Source organism: Notamacropus eugenii, chromosome X (assembly GCF_028372415.1).
Source record: "Notamacropus eugenii isolate mMacEug1 chromosome X, mMacEug1.pri_v2, whole genome shotgun sequence".
Classification (NCBI taxonomy): domain Eukaryota; kingdom Metazoa; phylum Chordata; class Mammalia; order Diprotodontia; family Macropodidae; genus Notamacropus; species Notamacropus eugenii.
The window spans coordinates 8,691,570-8,707,183 of NC_092879.1; the positions used below are offsets into that span (position 1 = coordinate 8,691,570).

At 41.0% G+C, this 15,614-nt stretch overlaps 1 pseudogene; it reads left to right on the forward strand.

The window, feature by feature from the left end:
* The first annotated feature begins 5,419 nt into the window (after nucleotides 1–5,419).
* LOC140516083 (structural maintenance of chromosomes protein 6 pseudogene) lies at nucleotides 5,420–14,983 on the forward strand (annotated as a pseudogene).
* Nucleotides 14,984–15,614: the final 631 nt, after the last annotated feature.

Below are 15,614 nucleotides of genomic sequence, written 5' to 3' on the forward strand. Positions count from 1 at the left end.
CAAAACGCCAAGCATTCTAATTACCCCTATCACCAATCTGTCCTCCCTTTGAACATCCCTCCCTTCCCTTATCCCTATCTTTTCTGTTGTCCCATAGGGCAAGATAATTTTCTATACCCAGTTACCTGTATTTCTCAATTCCTAGTTGCAAGAACAATACTCAACAGTTGTTCCTAAAACTTTGAGTTCCAACTTCTCTTCATCCCTCCCTCCCGACCTATTCCCTATTGGAAAGGCAAGCAATTCAAAATAGGTCATATCTCTGTAGTTTTGCAAATAACGTCCATAATAGTCGTGTTGTGTAAGACTAACTACATTTCCCTGCATCCTATCCTGCCCCCTATTTCTTCTCTTCTGTCTTTTGGTCTTATCCCTCCCCAAGAGTGTTGACTTCTAATCGCTCCCTCCTCCCACTGCCCTCCCTTCCATCTTTTCCCCCACCCTGCTTATCCCCTTCTGCCTCAATTTCCTGTATTGTAAGATAAGTTTTCATACCAAACTGAGTGTGCATTTTATTCCTTCCTTGAATCAAATGTGCTGAAAGTAAGCTTCATGATTTTTCTCTCACCTTCCCCCTTTATCCCTCCACCGAAAATTTTTTACTTGCCTCTTTTATGAGAGATAATTTATCCCATTCCATTTCTCCTTATCTCCTTCCAATATATTTCCCTCTCACCGTTTAATTTCATTTTTTAAGATATGGTCTCATCCTATTCAATTCACCCTGTGCTCTCTGTCTCTCTGTCTCTGTCTCTGTCTCTGTCTCTGTGTGTGTGTGTGTGTGTGTATGTCTGTGTGTGTGTGTGTGTGTGTGTAATCCTACCAACTACCCAGATAACTGAAAAGAAAGTTTCAAGAGTTACAAATATTGTCTTTCCATGTAGGAATGTAAACAGTTCAACTTTAGTAAGTCCCTTATGATTTCTCTTTGCTGTTTACCTTTTCGTGCTTCTCCTGATTCTTGTGTTTGAAAGTCAAATTTTCTTTTCAGCACTGGTCTTTTCATAAAGAGTGCTTGAAAGCCCTCTATTTCAATGAAAGACCATTTTTTCCCCTGAAGTATTATGCTCAGCTTTACTGGGTAGGTGATTCTTGGTTTTAGTCCTAGTTCCTTTGACTTCTGGAATACCATATTCCACACCCTTCAGTCCTTTAATGTAGAAGCTGCTAGATCTTGTGTTATACTGATTGTATTTCCACAATACTTGAATTGTTTCTTTCTAGCTGCTTGCAATATTTTCTCCTTCACCTGGGAACTCTGGAATTTGGCCACAATGTTCCTAGGAGTTTCTCTTTTTGGATCTCTTTCAGGCAGTGATAGGTGGATTCCCTGAATACTTATTTTGCCCCCTGGTTCTTGAATATCAGGGCAGTTTTCCTTGATAATTTCATGAAAGATGATGTCTAAGCTCTTTTTTTTGATCATGGCTTTTAGGTAGTCCCATAATTTTTAAATTGTCTCTCCTGGACCCATTTTCCAGGTCAGTTGTTTTTCCAGTGAAATATTTCACATTATCTTCCATTTTTTCATTCTTTTGGTTTTGTTTTGTGATTTCTTGGTTTCTCATAAAGTCATTAGCCTCCATCTGTTCCATTCTAATTTTGAAAGAGCTATTTTGTTCAGTGAGCTTTTGAACCTCCTTTTCCATTTGGCTAATTCTGCTTTTGAAAGCATTCTTCTCCTCATTGGCTTTTTGAACCTCTTTTGCCAATTGAGTTAGCCTATTTTTCAATGTGGTATTTTCTTCAGCATTTTTTGGGGTTTACTTTCGCAAGCTGTTGACCTGCTTTTTATGCTTTTCTTGTATCTCTCTCATTTCCTTTCCCAGTTTTTCCTCCACCTCTCTTACTTGATTTTCAAAATGCTTTTTGAGCTCTTCCATGGCCTGAGACCATTGAATATTTATTTTGGATGTTTGGGATACAGAAGCCTTGACTTTTGTGTCTTTCCCTGATCGTAAACATTGTTCTTCCTCATCCAAAAGGATGGGAGAAGATATCTGTTCTCCAAGAAAGTAGCTTTCTATAGTCTTATTTTTTCCCTTTTTTTTGGCATTTTCCCAACCAGTTACTTGACTTTTGGGTCCTGTAAGTTCTCAGTTCCTCCAAGGTGGCACAATCAAGCATGTCCACTGGTCTGGGAGGAGGAGAGATTTTTGTGCCCAGAATCTTAGCAGTTTCCTCTCCACAGCCACCTGGCCTCCAGTTCTCCCAAGCCAGGCTAATTTTCAGATAAGCTGCATGGGCAAGGCCACCATTCAGTGTATAAAGATCAGTACCCTCAGGGCCTCTATACAAGGCTGAGGTAATAATCAGCTCTTCAGTGCCCCCAGAGTTTTTACGATCCAAGAATGGATGCGGGCTGCTGTAAGGGCTTTGGTGGGAACTGCTGCCGCCTGCCAGATGTGGTTTCTTTGGCCATTGCCTGAGGCCAGAGCTATAGGAAGGTGCTTCTCCCTTCCCAGTGAGCTGAAAAAACCCCATCACTGACCTTTGGTGCCTGTGGGTTGAGGGATGTAGGAAGGCTGCTACTACGACTGGGGATTCCACCCCCGAGGGCTGTTCTTGACCTACACACTGCTTGGCCAAGACTGGGCTGGACTTTGCTCCACGTTTCAGGTCACCATGGGCTGGAAATCTCCTCCACTCTATTGTTCTCCGCTTCTGCTGCTCCAAAATTTGTTGAGAATCCCTCTCTACAGGTATTTTATGAGCTGTGTGGGGACAGCCTGCATATGTGTGTCTTTCTACTCCGCCATCTTGGCCCCGCCTAGATAGGTCTTTCTTGACTTAATGAATGTACATCTCCTTTCCCTTACAAACACCTTTTTGACTGAGAAACTTTGTGATATCTAGGAATTCTGTAATAACTGAGAATTCAGCTTTATTATAATACTTTTTGAATTTGTGTTTCTTTACATCAGTATAGTTTAACGAATTCCAATTTTTAAGGTTAATTTTTGCTTTAATGAGTAAGAAAGAGATATCTATTATTTTAAAAGCTTCCAACTAATTTTTTTCACAAAAGTTTAGTGAACATCAGAATAAATTTTAAACTCTGTTTAAAGAAGGGCAAATAGTTTTATAAGCAATGCTTTGTAAAATCTTTTGTGATTTTTGTGAAGTAGATTTACTAAATTTTCAAAATATTTTACTATTAGAATGATCTGTAAAGCAGAAGAGACCTTCCTATTTTGATCTGAATTTGTTGTCATTCTATGGCTTAAGCAAGACTTAATATTTGCATTTGAACTTATTATCAGTAAAAGATTTAAGTTCTGAAGTATCTTATTTTTCCAGAGTGAGTGTAATTAAGGAAGAATGACAAACTTGTGATACAAACACACAAACACATTAATCATTAAGTTTTATCTTCTTTGCTTTGTTCAAGTTATGTTAGTAAAAGTAATAACTTGTGAGCTATCTTGTCTTACAATTAAAATAAAAAGGAAAGTGCAATAATCTGAGGAACTGGATAGAGAGACTTAGAAAGATAATTAAAATTTTGATTGAAAATGACAAAGTCAGACTTCTGTAAAACTTGGACTTATATGAACTGATGCTGAGTGAAGTGAGCCAACCCAGGGGAACATTATACACAGTAACAGCCACAGTGTGTAAGGACTGTTTTTGATACTTACCCCTCTACAGCAATGCAAGGACCTAAAACACTTCCAAAGGACTCATGATGCAAAATTCCATCCACATCCAGAGAAAGAACTGTGGGGTTGGAAGGAAGAATGAAGTAGAGTATTTTCTCTTTTGCTATGTTTCATTTCTCTCAAGGTTTTTCTCGCATTCATTTTAATTCTTCCATTCAACATCACTAATGTGAAAATGTGTTTAATAGGAATGTGTGTGCAGAACCAATACACAATTGCAAGCTGTCTTGGGGAGAGAGGGGTATAAAATTTGGAACTTATGGAAGTGATTGTTGAAAATTGAAAACAAATAAATTGTTGAATTTGGAGAAAAAAATGAAAAAAAACCACTACGCCTTGGGAGAGCTTTCTACACAGCTTTTGTACTTACCTGTCTGCCTCCTGCTTCTGCTCAGAGTACACTTTTTTTTTTTTTCATTTCACCCCCATTCCTACATTTTGCCTAATTTCTGGGGACACATTTGCCTGAAAACCCTCGGGGGGCTTCTTCTTCTTGGGCAAAATTTTAAGCATGTTACTCCTAATCTACTCCCCACGAATGCTCCTTTCTACAAAACGTGGTACTCACAGCTTTCCTGTCTCATCAAATTCTCTTAAAAACCCAGGGTTGTCAATGAAACTTTTACCTGCAAGAAATTTTTTTCTGCCATGCCTGCATATTAACTCTTTAAACATCATAAGAAGGTTGAAATGGTCAACATCCAATCCCAAAATGGACTCTAAGTTTTCTCAGGTGGTTTCCCACATCTCTGCCAGATTACTCCCTAAACACCTCCCAAAACTTTGTTTAAAAATAGAATTCTTTCCAAAGCCCATTGTAGCAGAGGTTTTCATTTGCTAGCATTCTGTCCCTGTAGCCTGTTCCAGAGGACTCTATTAGTGAAAGTGAAAAATTAGAGATCTGCAGCATTAAAAACAGATAGACATAAATATACAGACTTTCCCTACATAAAATTTAATTACTAGCGAAATTGCTAGTGAATTACTAGTGAAAAGTAGAGTCAGATCACACCCAGAGTCCTACCAAAAACTCTCCCCGTGGGCCCAATACATGTATGGAAGATTTTGTTAGGAATCTAGAGTGCAAGACTGATCCTTTCTTGGTTGTAGTGACTGTAGCATTTAAAAAGATCGAAGAGACATCATTTCTGAGGGATTTAACAGTGTTATTAACAATGCCAACATTTTAATAGAAGTATGGTCCTTTGGCTGTCTCTCTTAGACCAAAGATGATCTTGGTGGGTGGGCACACACAGACACAAACACACACACACACTCAAAACAACGTAACAATGGACGCTAGATAATAGCTGTCCACCCCAAGAAAGTGCCCGAAGGAGCTGCTAAACCAAACGTCCACCTGAAGAAGTCCCCGGTCTGAATTTCAAACATTTGCCCTGTCAGAAAGGAGAGACACACACACAGGGAAACAAGGAGGGAGGAGAGGTGGAGGAAGCAAAGACAGGACTGGAGCCTCTCTGGAGAGGTAGGAAGGCCTGGAGGTGGAGGAGACCCGGGAGTTTTCCGTCCCGGGGAATACATGGGAACTAACAAGGAGGAGGCTTAGGACAGACAGGCACATAGAGAGCCACCAGATGCATTCTTTCCACATTGCCACTGGCCACCTCTTTGTAGCCAGCATTGCCAATGCGGAGGTACGAGACAGTGGGGGGAGGGGGAGGGGCCGCGGAGAAGCTGCCACTCAGGATCACTGGTTGCTCGAGCCCCGCCCCTAGAGACCCGGGCCCTGCGCAGGCGCAGAAGGAGGGCTACTTCAGAGCTGTTTCTCCCGCCCCCCCCTCCCGTCCCCCGCATTGAGGGGGCGGAGTCGAGACGCTGTTGCGCAAGCTCCAGTCCCTTCCCTGTCTCCCTGGTGGTGGCCCAGACGCCAGAACCCTCTTGCCAGGGAGATTCTACTGCAGATTGGGATCTGGACCATGCTGCTGCTGAGCATCTCGGGCTGAGTGGTGAGGAAACCCTGCGGCACGGGCCCGCGTGGTACTGAGGGGGACGTGGTCTGCTGGGAGGAGGGGGTCTGCGGTGCGGAGGGGGATGGGGAACGTATTACCGAAACCGAGGCTGAGCATCCATCCCCATTGCTGCCAACCCTGCTGGCCTGCTTGGGGCCCAGAGCTGCGCAGCTGTGCCTCTCAGGGGGAGGGTGGGGGTGGCTTCCACCTTGGCCTTGTCTGCCGCACTAGAGCAGGAAGGAGGGGCCTGGGCAGGGGCTCAAAGGGGCTAAAAGGAGCTCTCCAGGGCTGCAGAGACGCACCCTCGGATAGAGCCTCCTTGGGGAGGAGGAGGGGAAAGGGGAGAAGCACTAGAAGGTCCTCCCATCCACGCAGGTTTCTTCTGTCACTGACCCAATGGCTGAGAGGAAAGAGGACCACACTCCCCCAGCTGCACAGGGGCAACCAAGTGCAAGGCCAGGGCCACAGAGCGATGCGAATGAGGACAAGGAGAGGGTCCTCTTCCAGAGTGTTTCTCAGGGAGCTGGTGCTGCTGCTTCTCATTCGGCCTCAGTGGAAGTCGGTATCATTGAGAGTATCCAGTTGGAGAACTTTATGTGCTATGCCAAACTGGGGCCAGTGAAATTTGGGTCCGGGGTCAACTTTGTGGTGGGACAGAAGGGCAAGAGTGCATTGCTGACAGCTCTAGTGGTTGGTCTGGGTGGACAAGCGTTAGGATCATCTTTGAGAGAGTTTGTGAAACATGGAGAGCGTTCAGCCCACATCTCCATCACATTACACAACAGAGGGGAAGATGCTTTCAAATCTGACCAGTATGGGGACTCCATAATGGTGCAGCAATATATCAGTGTAAATGGTTCTGTAAGGTATAAGCTAAAAGACCACGCAGGCAGTCTGGTTTGTTCTGAGAAAGAAGAGCTAAGGGCCATTCTCGATCATTTTAATATACGGGTAGATAATCCAATGTCTATTTTACAGCAGGAGATGGGCAGGCAGTTATTGCATACCAGAAATGATGGTGACAGATACAAATTCTTTCTGAAAGTGACCCAACTTGAGCAGATGAATGACGATTACTTACACATTTTGGAGAGAAAGGTCTGGACTCAGAATCAGATAGAAAAAGGAGAAGCCCAGCTCTGGGAACTCAACTGTCGAATAAAAGAGATAGAAGAGCGTTTCCAGAGTATGGCTGCCTTAAGGAAAGTAATAGAGGAATTGAAAAGAGAGATACCCTGGGCAGTAGTGAACGAATCTGAAAGACAAATTGAAGAGATGGTAACTAATATAAACTTTGGAGATCAGCATACCATCAGATTAAATCAGGAATTGAAGGCCTGTCAGTACAAATTTTATGAAGCAATCAAGAAATTTAAAGACATTCAGGAGAAATTGCACCAATTGAACAAAGAAGCCTCTGCATTAGAGACCAAATGTGTTGAGGCAAGAGAAGATGTAAATAGAAAAGAAAAGGCATGTAAGGAAGCTGAAGTTTTATATGATGCTTCCCAAAATGAATTGAAAGGGTTAGGAGGCAAGGCCAAACAACAGTGCACCCAAATTGAAGACCTAAAAAAGAATATAGAACAAGAAAACTCAGAAAAAGAAGAAAAAATTTTCACGTTGAGGGTAAAGATAAAAGACTTTCAGGATGAAGAAGATTCACTTGTTCAAGCGATGGGACATCTTCAGCAAGCTATCCAAAACGACGATGAAGAACATTCTCGACTTAGGGAAGAAGTATCAGATATACAGCAATTACTGAACGATGAGCAGCAACAGCTAAACCGATTAAAAGACTGCAAAAGTGATCCAGTGAAACGATTTGAACCACAAATGACAGCCCTTCTTGAAGCAGTAGACACTGCTAGTAGACAAGGGTTCTTTACTTGCAAACCTATAGGCCCACTAGGAGCTTACATTCATCTCCGAGATCCGGAATTTGCTTTGGCTGTTGAGTCCTGCTTAAAGGGCCTTCTTCTTGCCTTTTGTTGTAACAACCACAAAGATGAGGAAGTACTTCAGGGCCTAATGGAAAAGTTTTATCCACCAGGCTCTCCACGACCACAGGTAATTGTGGCACCATTTCAGCGTGAGGTACACGATGTAACACATAAAGCAGCCTTTCACCCAGAGTTTCCAACAGTTCTCTCAGCTTTAGAAATAAGTGAGGCAGTGGTGGCCAATGCTTTGATTGACATGAGGGGCATAGAGTCAGTGCTGCTTATCAAAAATAACTCTTTGGCTCGTAGAGTAATGCAGGCTCAGAGGCCCCCCAAGAACTGTAGTGAAGTTTTCACTGCTGATGGTGACCAAGTGTTGGAGAGACGCTATTACTCATGTGAAAAATTGAGACCTACTTACTTGATTGATGTGGAAAGAGAAATAAGTCATTTGGAGAAAGAAATTGAAAATAAAATGGCACAGTTGTCTGTCTATAAGCAACATGCATGTACACTTGAAAATGATATCAGAAAGAATCAAGAAATTTTGAAGAATCATGATCTACATTTAAAGGAAATCCAGATGAGAGTGACAAAAATCAACATAGAAATAAGAGATCTGGAGAAGGAAGAAAACCCACCAGGAGATATCTCCATTCTGGAAAAAGAAGTAGAAGAAATTAAAAAGCAGATGAAAGAAGTGGAGGAAAAGGTCAAAATGAGAAAGGAAGAGATGAAGAATTTAAGAAAACAGAAAATGGATGCTGAACAGAGACATGAAAACATTAAGAGAGAAATGTGCCAAGTTTCAGAATCAACAGAAGCTCTGAATCAAGAACTAAACAAGGTCAATGTAGAAATGGAAACTGAAAAAAGATACATGCTGCATTATCAAGATTGGCTTAAACTACACCTGGATTCTCTCGAAGTGACAAAGGAAGAGCTGTCAATGAAAGAGAGCAATCTGGAGATAGAGCTTGCTGAAGCCAAATACCTCTGCCCAGAACGAAAAGATATTATGGAAACCCCCGCTTTTCTTGAAGAAGTAGTTAGTGTGTTAAAGCAGAAAATAGAATTAGAAAACAGAATTTATGGAAGCAGAGAAGAAATAATACAGCAGTACCAAGAAGTAAAAGAAAGACATCAGGGTCTAGATACTAAAGTGAAGAATTTGAAAGAGTGTGCTAAATCACTGGATCAAGCATCTAAACAAAAATATGAAACATTGCAGCAATTTAGGAGAGGTTTTGCTTTACGATGCAAATTATACTTTGATAACTTACTATCTCAGTGGGCCTACTCCGGGAAAATGAGCTTTGATCACAAAAATGAAACCCTTTCTATAAGAGTCCAGCCTAAAGAAGGAAATGAAGCTGCTTCTGGTGACATGCAATTCCTGGCAGGGAGTGAAAAGTCTTTTGCAAACTTTGTTTTCATTCTTACTTTATGGTCCATCACAGAATCTCCTTTCAGATGTCTGGATGCATTTGATATGTACATGGACCCTGTCAGTCGAAGAATTGCCATGGACATGATCCTCAAGATTGCACATTCCCAGCAATGCCAACAGTTCATCCTGCTCACTCCACAAGACATGAGCATTCTGCCCTTAAATCCTCTGACTAGAATACTCGTATTGCCAGATACTGAAAGAGGCCAGAGAACCAGCCTTTCCAACCAATTAGGCAAGAGGAGGAAGACTGAAGCTGATTTATAATTTTTAAAAGTAAGTTTTTATTGATATTTCCTGTTTTCTGTTTGCATCACTATGGTATTCAATGTATACTTCCTTGTCACTTCTCAGAGAACCATCCCCCATGACAAACAGTGTTTTTTGTAGAGGAAAAAGAAGACAACAGGTCATACAATTGATTGATACATGTGTCCAAAAACTTGGGTAATATTTACTACCTATGGACCTTCCACCTCCATGAAGGGCTATCTCTTCATTTGAGTCCCCCTTGCTTTTTTATAGTTTTGATTTGTGTGTGCATTCCTTCTATTTACATTGTTGTAGTTGCTGTGTATATTGCTTTTTCTTACATCTCTCTGCACATCATTTCTTACAGCATAGTCATATTCTATTACATTCAGGCATTCCCTGATTGATGGACATCTACTTTGTTTCCAGTTGTCAGCGTTAATAAAAAAGTGTTGTTGTAAGTATTTTTGAGTATATGGGGACATTTTTTTTTCTTATCGATGGCTTCCTCGAGAAATAAGCTCAGTAATCGAGTCTCTAGTTCCAAAGGTATGGACATTGTAGTAACTTTATTTGCATAATTCCAAATTCCTTTAGAAGACATTTGTGCCATTTCACAATTCTGAAAATTTATTACTGTGCCTGTGTTTCCCAGCCTCTATGACGTTGATTTTTGCTATGTCTTGTCACTTTTACCATTTTACAGAGTGGGAGGTGAAACTTTATGGTTGTTTCAATTGCATTCCTCCTTTATTACTCATTTGGAGCGTTTTTCATGCAGCTATGAATTCTTTCCAGTTTTTTGGACAACTGTTCGTATCTTTTATCCATTCATCTGTTGAGAAAAGGATACATGAGATTTTCGATACTTAACTCTGATCAGAGAAATTTAGTATAAATTGTTTTCTGCATTTGATCACTTCGCTTCTTATCTTAGAAGCATTAATTTTGTCTGTGCAGAAGCTTTTCAGTTTCAAGTTCCTTCTTCTGTTGCAAACACAGTACTATGTTCCTTTAGTTACTTTACTGCATTTGCCTGGGAATCTCCCTGTGTTCATGTTCTCCCACTCTTCCAGGTGCCAGATGGCCCAGAGGTTCCAGATACCCCTCACTCCCCCACCCACAGCGTAAGTGGCCATTTGAAGTACAATATTCTTGGGCCTTATCTACTTTAAGATCCTCATCTCCTTTCACCCATAAGAATATTCATCAGTTGAACCCCATGTCACTTCCAACGTGAGGGCTCCTTCCTTTCCCCTTCCTTTTCATTTTCGTTCTTTCTATCCTCCTCCTCACTTCTTCTCTTCTCTTTCCCTCTGATCCCCTCTCCCCTTTTACATACCTTTCCATATTGTAACCTAGTCACACAAAAGAAGCATTCACCTGTAGGGAAGATGTTGCCAAGTTCTGTCTGTAATGCCCCCATCAGCACCTTCATTGTTACCTCGACCAAATTTCCACTTCACTGCTGTCTCCTTCCACACATTTAGAAAAAGTCGTGCTGATCTCTCTGTTGTCACTGTGTTACTGTTATTAGCATTGCCTTAAGCATTTATTTCCTCCTGCGCTTCTACTGTTTCGGGTGTTGGAGAGGTAAATAACCTCTTCAGTTCTGATTCTCTTTCTCAGCATGTTTCATATTCCTTGTTCTTGCCCTTTTTTGCCTTTGCCTTTTTCTGTCTTGATTTCTCTGGTTAAGCTCAGATTTACAGGGTAGGGTAAATGTCTTACAAAGAACTGCATCCTCAGTTCCATTACTCTTCAAAGCACAGTACATTATTCCATTTGTTAGTCAGTTTTCTATTGGACACAGAATAGTGTTCTGATCTTTCATTGCTCTTTCCCTTATATTTGAAGGTCCTTCTTCTGAGGACTTGCAGAACTTCTTATTTCTGAATTAAATGAAATGTAACCATTATATGATTATCTTCTGGAAGCATTCTGTGAATTCTTTCAACTGGAATTTTCATGTTCTGTGTTCAGAAGTTCTGGACATTTCTATTATTTCCTTCATTGTGATGTTAAGATTTTCTGTCCTGTTGTATTCTTCTGTGAGATCCTTATGTTGTCACTGCACATCCTGCCTTGAAATCCTTATTTTGCTTGCATAATGATCATATTTTTATTTAATGTTGTTTTTGACTCCTCTTTTTCTAGGTTGCCCACTTCTGTGTATTTACATTCTTAATTTGTTATTATTTCTTTCGTTTTTTTGGTAAGGCTTGTTATTCATTGCACCTTCAGCTTTTTCTATTCCACTCATTGAGATGGCTCTGGAGGAGTAGCCTTCTCTCACTCAAAATAAAGTCACGTGCAAGTCATGTCATCATTTCTCTGATGGCATGTTCTTCTTCAGCAAGGAAGGACGAACTCAATCCTGTGAGTAGACGCAGCTGCCTGAATGGGGACCCAGCTAACTGGGTAACTCAGCTCCTCCTCTCCTGTCTACATCCCCTCGCCTTCCTTCTCCTCTACAAAGGAAGGTAAATTTGAATGAGTAAAAAATGTATAGTTGATTTGGGTTTTATTGGCTAGTTTCTTCCCTTTCCTTCCCTTCCCTTCCCTTCCTTTCCCTTCCTTTCCCTTCCCTTCGCTTCCCTTCCCTTTCCTTCCCTTCCCTTCCCTTCCCTTTCCTTCCCTTCCCTTCCCTTCCTTTCCCTTCCTTTCCCTTGCCTTGCCTTCCCTTCCCTTTCTTTCGCTATCCTTCCCTTCCTTTCCCTTCCTTCCCTGCCCTGTATTTTCCTTTTCCAAACCTTACACCTACTGCACTCTGATGCTGGGATGCCAACGTGCCCCTGCCTAAGGGCTCTTCTGGAACTTCCTGACTTTATAGTGATTATCAATAGTGACTGTTGCTGTTCTTTTCCCAGCCTTATGTCTTACTTTTTCTTGGCCTCATTGAAGGGGCCATCCCCTGGGTAGTTCTTAAACAGGCCTATGCAATGAACAGGTGTTTGCACATCTTAAGTGAGCACCTTCAAAAGACCTCGGCCTAAAAGCCCAAGGTCTCCTAGTGTATCCTTGGTCATCTCCAGTCATGCTGATGAATATTTCAAAACTGAACTCAGATGACTCTGGAGGAGAAGTGGGGCTGGTGACTTTGCATGGCCCTTCTTCACTCAAAACAAAGTCACCTGTAAGTCATGTCATCATTTCTCTCATGGCATGGTCTTCTTCAGCAACAAAGGATGAATACAGCAACAATTCAGTTAATTATTTTTGCTGTGCCAGACATAGATTGTATTCTCATAATTCTCATTTCTCGTTTGAATTACTAAGTAATGGAATGTTGTGGTTCCACGTTCTCAAATTCCACAGAGTTCTGTGTCTTATCAAGTGCTGAATCATTTTCCTTTTTGTTTCTCCAGTATTTCTTCATGAACTGGTGCCTGAACTTGTTCAATAGATATGAAGGCCATATTTTCTTCTGTTGTTATCACTCTTCCTTTGATTTATCTGTTCATGTTGAAATTCTTTGAGTTTTCTTCTTCCCAATATCTATAGAACTTCCATTATTTTTTACCCATCATTTTTCTTATCCCTCACTTCCTGACTCCCTTTCATCTGATTTTAGTTCCTTAGGAGATGGATCTCAAAGCCTCTCAGCTTCTTTCCATTCATTGTTCATTAAACTGTGACTCTGCTTCCAAGTGACTTTTGGGTGATCTCAACTGGTCCCAACTAGTTTCTGTGGCAAAGTGTTGGGATACTTGGTGGAGTGTTGAAAACCCTTCACATACGCATTTCTTGTCCTACTGACTTGTCCCACTCTCTGTTTTTCAGGTCTCTGGCCTGACACAAGTAGTTCAGAACTTACTTTCCTCAGCACCTGTGGTACAGAAATTTGCAGAGCCGGATCGTCTAGGTTGCCACCACTGATTGGCTTTTTTGTTCCTGAAAGACTCTAAGCAAGCTGTCTATGAAGGACTGAAGGAACTTTCACAGCCTGGAGCTAGGCACTCCATGAAAGTATAAAGAGGGAGGGGAAACCAGGGTTGGGGAGGTGGATTTTGATGTAAGTCTATGTGATATACTTGTTTCTACTAATGCAGGCCCACTGCCACTTGCATGGGATGTACAGAAAGTGGCTTTGATTCATAATTTAATGTGATTGTGCTGTTTGTTCATAATGGGGTTTTATGTGTGTATACATCTATAATTTTCTCAAAGTATCTGCAGTCGTAAATATTTCAATGTGCTGAAGAGATTATATTTAATAAATGTTTCAGAAATTAAAAAAAAATATTTTGTTCTCCCAAGTGGTAGAAGTAGCAGAATAATAAAACTAAGTCTTGAAAGGTGAAAAGAACCTGAAAATATATTTCCTGCATTGTATTGTTTTGAAAAATTCAAATGTTCTTAGTTTTAATAAAATTTAAAGTCATCCTTTATAAACTCTTCTCTCTTAGGGAAATTTATGTAACCACGCTTTGCCCATGTCCAGATCACTTAGTATGTAGGCTTACTCATGGAAGGAGCTAAGGGCTAGCTTATGGGAAGAAAACATTCCATGTTCCCCTACCACATGTGTAGGAGTAGCCTCTTTCCACTGGCCCTGTTGCCAAAACAGGTTCAGTGTAGATAAGGACAGTCTTAATTTAATTATCTTGACTTACTCCTTCTTACTTTAATTCCCAGCAGTCCTGCTCCCTCTATGAATTAAGTATCTTAACTCACTTTATTAATATTCCCTTGCAAATGTATCTCCATGCCAATACATGTAAGGACTTTACTAACCTGCCCCACCTGGCACAGGCCTTTTCTTGTGTCTTTCCTTTCTTTGTAGAGAAAAAAGAGTACATTTTGGATTTGGGGGACCTATTTTTCCTTCTTGCCCTAACTCTTGGGAAGCAAAATTCTCTCTTTCTTCGCTGGTTAACTAACCCACTGGGATCGGGGAGGGGGTTCACTCTAGCCCTCTTTCAAGAACAGCCTGAATGCCAGCTAGGGCTGAGGGGGCAGGCTCTCCCAAAGTTAGAGTCAGAAGTGAATAATCACCCCCTCCACAAATCAACAATCTCCTGACTGTTGCTTGCCATGTGTTGAAAGAAACATTCTTCATTTGTGCTTTGTGAACATTGGCTTTGTAATGTTTGTACTATCAAATATCTATTGAATATGCTAGAATTTCCCTTTTTCTCAGGGGAACCAGACAATGATTCAGACAATTAAAGAACTAATCAAACAGGAGGACTTCTGATGCCCAGGGCTGCTCAATATACCAGTGATCCTTTTTGAAGTAAGCTTTAGCTGAACTCAGAGATGCCTGCAACTGCTGAAAGCAGTCTTGACTAGCTCAGAGAAAAAAGAAAACATCTTGGTTCCTGAATTATCTAAACAGCAGAAAAGATCCTGCTTTCTGATTTATCATATTTACAGATATCTTATTCTTAGATACCCCCATTTCCTGCCTGACTTTCTAATTTATTGTGCTGCTCCCTTAATCCTGACTTGCCCATTAATACCTCAAAAAGTCCTAAATACCTAAGATATGTGTAAATCCTTTCCCACTCCCCTTCAAAAAGATGAGAACATTGATTCATTGTGCATAATACCAAAATTTTCACAAGGTGATTTTTCATAAATTATGCTGAGGTTGTCTTAATTTTTCGCTCTTCCTATGTTAATATGTATATCGATATATTGTGAAAACAAGAGTAATTTTGCATAATGGATGGAAAAATGTCAATAAACATCAAAACATGAGTTTGTTCTCATTGCTGGAGGAAGACTGCCCTATTCGACCTACTCAAGCACAGAATCATTGAATGATTTCTACTTTAAAAGTGAAAGCAAATCAACCAGCTTTAGCTTGCTACTTATAACAGGGGATGGAATGTCTTGGGGGTCATGGTCACCCAAAGGCTACACTTCTCTCAAGGCCACTGTTTGGCTGTCCTCCAGGGTTTGTCAAGAGATAAAACTGGCAAAGGGAAAATGTCTTTTCTCTCTGTTCCTCCTACACTGGGAAATCTGTACCAGGACCAGCAAGTTAGGGGCCTAATTACATGAGAAAAAGTGAGAAATCTGCTTGTCTACCCAGCTGTGAGTCACATTTTTATTGCTTCACTGTGCTGAAAAGAGAAGAATCTTTTTGTAGGGATTTCTTATAAATGCTCTGTAAGTTTTCATTTCTTTTTCCAGCTCAGCACATTCGTATAACCTACTGCCTCTAAATTGAGTCTTTGTGTCATCTACAATTTTTCCCCTTGTCAAGTCCTCAAACAAATCAAAGCCTTGAGTTAAGAAATAGATCATCTTTAATTGAGAAAACAGGGTAGCAAATCTACCACCCTGGGAGATGTCCTGTGGATTTCATCAACCAAAGAGACACATA